The 6,245-nt window shown below is 43.4% G+C and overlaps 1 long non-coding RNA gene across 1 annotated transcript; it reads right to left on the reverse strand.

Annotated features, from left to right (window-relative positions):
- Positions 1–4,253: 4,253 nt before the first annotated feature.
- On the reverse strand, positions 4,254–5,909 carry LOC137858588 (uncharacterized). The gene is made up of 2 exons (XR_011097865.1): positions 5,699–5,909; positions 4,254–4,604 (listed from the first exon to the last, which is right to left on the reverse strand). It is a non-coding gene; the product is annotated as an uncharacterized lncRNA (long non-coding RNA).
- Between the last annotated feature and the right edge of the window lie 336 nt (positions 5,910–6,245).

Raw genomic sequence — 6,245 nt, forward strand, 5'->3', positions numbered from 1 at the left:
CCAGAGCCATGGGACCTGGTGTAGGCTGCATTGAATTTCCCCGCTGCCCTGTAATTATGGATCTGCATCAGCTCTGTGATGTGACACCACTAATGTGAGCCCAAATCTACGTAAATGATCCAATGTCCTGGTTAGGTGCAGGGGGAGGGAGGCAGAGAATAAATGTTTTGGGTGTCTTTAGGAGCAGAAATAGAAAGTTCTCTGCTCTCACCGAGCAGAACAGGAGTTAAAATTCAAATCTGCTTAATAATAAAAATGATTAATACTAAGACATCATTCTAGTGCCTTGTGATAGAAAAAAATAATTAGCTTATAGCAAACAAATGGAAGATCATGGATGATTAAAATTATAATTAAAGCATGAGACTGACACGAGCATCACAGACATCTCTGCAGACTATTTGAACAGTACATTAAACAAAGTCAATCATTCCTTCATAATAATGGCATTTACAGTAACACAATGGGAATGCAAGGCACTTCCATGCAGACAGGCTTGTCTCTTAAAGTATATTTTCAGCATTAACACCCAGAAAGTAAAGATCTGGTCTGTGCTGAAAAAATGGCCATTGCTACAGTTCAATTTTTCAGATTCCAGGCTTTTAGTATAATAAGCAGCAGCAAAGAAACCGAAAATGAGGGAAGTCATTGAACAATTGTTTAAAGAGAGGATTTGCTATAGAGAGTTTGAGGCAGGAGGATTTTGATTATGTTACTGTACCAGATAAAATGAAGCCAGGGGGAACGGTGATAATAAACTTCTATAATCCACCAAAAAAAAATAAAAATTAAAGATAAGGTATTGGAATATTAATTGTAAATTCAGGCAAAGTTTTCCTATTTGTGGTCATTATGAGTTGCATTCTTTGGATCTAATTGAAGCAAAAATATATGACAAGATATAGCTGTTCCAGTGCACAGCAGGAGAGGAAAAACCTGAGAATTTCCCTTGCTCTCAAGGGCTAAACTCCTTTCTGATGGGATGACTATTTTTTTGAGAAATAAGAGGCTTTGCAATAGGGTTACAGACGTGCTGGTAGTCCCAGGGAACTTTAAAAGATACTTGGAAAGAACAATGAGTGCCCTGCCACGCTCTGTGAGGTGGTGTGGTGATAACCAGGTGCTTTATTTCCATTTTCTCTTTTAAGGATAAACAGGGGATGCTTAAAGATAGGAAAACTGAGAGGAGATAAACTGATCAAAGCAATGTTTGGAATTTGTGTAAAGCCTTGCTGCAAAATGCCACTGTATAAAAGAGATCCATACCGTGCAGGAGAGATTTACAAGGGAAGCTCTTAGCCCATGTGATTGAGTTGTATCAACCCCGTGGCACGACTGCCTCCTCTCCAGTAGGTTTAGGAATTGCATTTTCAGTTTGGTGTTTCTCTGGAATAGCACATTGCTTTGGGTTGCTTGTTTTGTTCCAAGCACTTGGTGCCGTTTCCTTACAATTTTGGCACGTTGGTTGTGCTTTGCTCTCCTCTGAGAGCCTCCTCTGAGCAGCAGCTTCTAAAATAAGTACCAGTGCCCTCTGAGGCTGATTTGGACAGAGGGAACCGCAGGTACTTCCATGCCCTTGGAAACCTGAGCTGCTGAATTTGGGGCGTATGAAGCACTGCTTTGGGCCAGGCTCTGATTTTCGTTACACCCAGTGGCACGTTGAGATGGTGGCCCAAGCTACGGCAGCAGGAACAGCCCAGGAGCTGGTGACATCTTGGCCATGTTTCCAGGCACGTTGATCAGAAAATGTTAAAAAAAAAAAAAAAAAACAAAAAACAAAAAAACACACAACTAATAGGCCCTTTGCCTTGCATGCAAGGTTATCCAAAAAATCCTGAGCAACACAGGAGCTATACTTAGGAATGCTGGTACCTCCGGTGAGTGTTTTGCTTGTACCTTCAGATGGCAATGCTGCCTTGGGAGGGGAAAAAAGAAAAAAAGTACTGTGGAATCCAGTTGTTTTTGATGTCCTTGAAATCTTCTATTTGGAAGTTTTAAAGGCTAAAGCAATGGAAAAAAATAGATATGGTGCTATACACAGAAAATGGGGAAGAGAGCGTAAGAGTGCTGCTTGAAGAGAGTTGTTCTCTGTAGAACAGCAGTGAAAGAAAATAGAAGCAGGAGGAATCTGCAATTAAGATAGCGTAAGGAAGCAAATATTTGAGGAACCAGTAAATCAATGAGATAAGGGCAGAATAAATGTAATTCAAAGCCCGGTGTCTTGTTGTAGTGTGTTGCAAACATCAGAGTGCAGGGCTGCATTTGATGATGGACAATGCAGTGCGAAGCTGGAAAGAGGCAGTAGCTTTCTTTAAAGCTCACCGAAAGATAAATAAATCACAGAGGTTATTGTATCATTCTGTCAGCGGGGTTTTTAATAAGTTGGCACAATTATTTTAAGGCGTGAGCAAACTCTAAGAAATAGCTGCCCCCAAGGGCTGTTCTTTTCTCAAAAAACGTATTGGCGGCAAAAGTCGAATAGAGCCATAAATATAATAGGATGGGAAACTATGTGCTGAGGAAAAGGAGTTTGGGATGCTGTTTGAAGGGCCCTGTGCAGAGAAGCAGGTCCCAGGGGAAGACTTTCACGGAGGGAGAAATCCCAGGGCGACGCGTGGCAGTGACAGTGGGGTGCATGGCACGAAGCCGTGCCTCGGGAAATTGCTGCCAAACACCTGAGTTTCACAGCGTTAGAAACAGGCTGAGGGCAGTCTCTGTGGGTGATCAGGGCTGGGATGCGAGGTGCTAAGTCCCACTTCCATACCTGAGAGTAAGCTGAGAAAGCTTTCATGGGTGAGCATTTAATGCTCATCGTGCCACTGCAACCTGCTGCTGCGTCTGGGGTGAATAAAGGCTCTGTCACTTCATTTTCAGGCCAATTCTGGTGATTCAGAAGAGGTTTTCTCAAATGCTAACTCACTGAATAAGGACTGGAGGATTGGAAGCATCGAGAGCATCCCTACCAGAAATGTGAGTACCAAGGAAGGGGTTTTAAAGGAGTTTGGTGAAGGAAAAAGAGCATTTATTTCTTCTAGGGAAAGTAAATACAAAGCAGTGTCCAAAGTAAAGATATATAAATGTCTGGAAGGCCAAGCCGTCACTCTTAGATTTGAAAGGAACGGGTAAGTGAAGAGTAAATTAAATGTACAGCTTAAAATAATGCGGGGGATGGAGGAGCACGCCAAGTGAGCGCAGTCTAGTTCTGTGCTGCAGAGGGCACTCCATGTACCTTCTTCACAGGGCACACACGAGTAACTAACGAGTACCGAGTAACACGAGTAACTAGAGTGAGCTATTGTGGATATCACAAATAAAAACACCCTTTTCAGCTCTTGTTTTGCTGTTTTTTTGGAAAAGAAACCTGTGCTTACACTGACACCGTCCTGTTGGTGCTGCCACCGTAGCTGCATGCAGCCACCGATGGTCTTAGAGGGGACATAGTGAAGATATTGTTGACATCTATGAAATGTCAACTCCACAGTAACGCTGAAATATAATAGACATTGAAATATAACACTGAAATATAATGTAATAGGTCAGCAAGACCACTCACTTTGGGGAAAACCAGTCCTTTTCTGATCAGAAGCCGTGTCCTCCAGCACTCGTTTTGAACACATCACCTGCTCAGCAGCTTTGTGTTTGTGTTACAACAGGGATAGGAAGCTCAGGAGAAACTCTGGGTGCTGTGTGTCACTGGTGTCGCCTGGGAAACGTTCAGTGGTGATGAGACACTGCAAACTTGTGCTTGCGAGCTGATTTCAGCTAACCTCTGTGAGCTCTTGTCTGGAAGAAAGAGGCTTTGTGATGGGGGCCATGGTGTTTCCTGATGAAGCAGGGAGCACCACGGCACGGGGTCAGAGTCATCCAGGTGACTGCAGGGCTCAAGATGTTCTGACAAGCAGCACTGACCTAGAAACACATTTCTGTTATCCCACTGCTTGTCTGTGCTGTTTGCGAGATGCGATCAATACACGGTCTGCCAACAAACCGCACTCCAGCGCTCTGCAGGCTTCCTGCACCGGAGACTGTGTGCGTGCTTGATGCTAGAGGGATCCTCTCAGATGAGGACAGATCTTTCTTGCTTTATTATTATAATTTTAGATTTATTGGAGGCGTAAATATTTTTAAGTTGTTTGTGTTTTGTTATTTTTTCACCCTGTATGTGGTAGTGAATTTCTCTGGCTTTATTTCTTTCTGGCTTTATTTTATTTCCAGCCCACAAAGAGAATACAACCAGTTTTCTATTGCATGTCTGTTTTTTGTTTTGTTTTGTTTTTTTTGTATTTTGCATGCCTATACTTTGAAGGCACAGCAATATGTGTACATTAAAAATGCTCCTTGTAATATGTCTGAGTCCATCAATACAAGTGTAAACGCGAATCCCAGCTGCTGTTACAGATGCCCTGTTAGCCATGCTCTTTCCCCCAGTGCTGTTACATGACTTTGGTGTTCCTCTCTCTTCTTGAGGCTTGGATACAACTAAACAATTTCATCGATCCTGCTGTCAAATGTCTTGCTTCAGGTGTTGAACTCTTGGGTCCAGATCTCCAAAATCTGGCCACGTGCGTTTTCTGAGACAGATGCATCCTTTTTACTCGTTGATCCTGCTAGCACATATCAAATCGTTCTTGTTAGTGAGACAGTTTCTTCATTTAAATCCTACTTTTAAAGTTGCCATCATCCCTAAATAATAAATCTGTGGTAATGCTGGGTTGTGAGAATGCCTAGGTGTTACAGAAGAAAGAAATGACCACCTAAGTAACTGCAGAGCAGAAGATACAACGTGTTTATGAGCTGAAAGAAGCCAGAGGCCATAACGTCTGAAGAAGAGGACAGTTTTAGCTGAGCTGATGCCCTGAACACAAGTGGTTCACTCATTTGTTCAAACACTTCAGCTTCCTACCACTGACCTGCTCTATTTTCAGCTAAGGCATTCCCAATCTGCAGATGTAGCAGTAAGCAAACTTGCAGCAGCGTAAGAAATGACATTTCAACGAAAGCCATCCAGTCCTGTGATTTTATCAGCTTGTTCTGGGTGCTCATTTCACACCCCAGCTCCATCACTACTTCATTCTGCTTCTCCTGCAGCAGGACAGCCGTGGTGATACGCCTTGGCTGCCTCTCGGTTCTTTTACGCCTCCTACTTGCTCTGTTGTCTGCCCTTCTGTGATTAGGTTCCCTGCAAATGCCTTTGTGGACTTCCTGCTTTTAATGTTTTAAGACAAATTGATTTGTTGCTGTTTCATTAACCGTTAGCCCTTAAAGTTCATTTTCATCCACTCCAGCTCTTACCCAGGCATGTTTTCTCTGTTTGTTTTGCCTGGGCTGTGCTCTCTCTTCCTGAATCATTGGTATAAAGTTCAGTCCCACGTGTGAACTTTGCCATCTGACCACAACGCTCCTCTCTCTGTTGCCTCCTGCTTCTGTCCAGACACTTGCTTCTCTCTTTTTTTCTTTTTTTTTTGGTACAGAAATGTGATCAGCTTTAAGGCTTGTTATAATTTCTTATGTGACCCCTGTACTGAGCATAAGGACTGTAGTTGTTTCATGGACACCACTAAGAACTCTCCTCCAAACCCCTAGAAACTCAGCTCCTCAGGTCTTGCCCATTCCTCCAATCCTTACTGAAGTAAGAGGCACAGTTTTGTGTCCAAAACTGAGCTAATTCCTCCCTGAAGATAGAGAAACCTAATGATACCTCAGTGAGTGTAATCAGGTGCTCAGCAGTGGGTTCTCCATCAGCCCACTTCCACCTCCCAGGCTGGAAGCCCTCTGAGATCTGGGGCTTGGAAGAACCCAGGGAGACAAAAAGCCATCGTTCCTCTTCCCACTGTATTCGATGTGGATAAAATAAACTGATTTGTCATCGCTGAGGTAAAGGCATCAGCTGACTGGAGGCTGGGGCTCGAGCATTGTGTGCTTAACTGATAACAGGGCTACGTCAACACACGACAGCTGTTTTGGTAAAGGTGCCTCCTGTTTCATCAAGAGTTACACAAAAAACGATTTTGTCCCTAGGTGGCTTTAGCTGGGGGTGTTTTGGTAATGCACAGAGCACCAGCTTATTAAAATGGTAGAAGCAAACAGAAATAGTAATGATGGAAGGGACTCTTGATTCAGGAGGATATTGCTTGCCTTACATCACCGGCGTTTGTGTCAATGCCGTATTAGCAGTGATCGCATTTCTCATTGTCTGCTGCAACGTAACCAAGTCCTCGGGTAGAAAACTTCATTAATCAGGGAGG

This window comes from Anas acuta, chromosome 6 (genome assembly GCF_963932015.1).
Source record: "Anas acuta chromosome 6, bAnaAcu1.1, whole genome shotgun sequence".
Classification (NCBI taxonomy): Eukaryota; Metazoa; Chordata; class Aves; order Anseriformes; family Anatidae; genus Anas; species Anas acuta.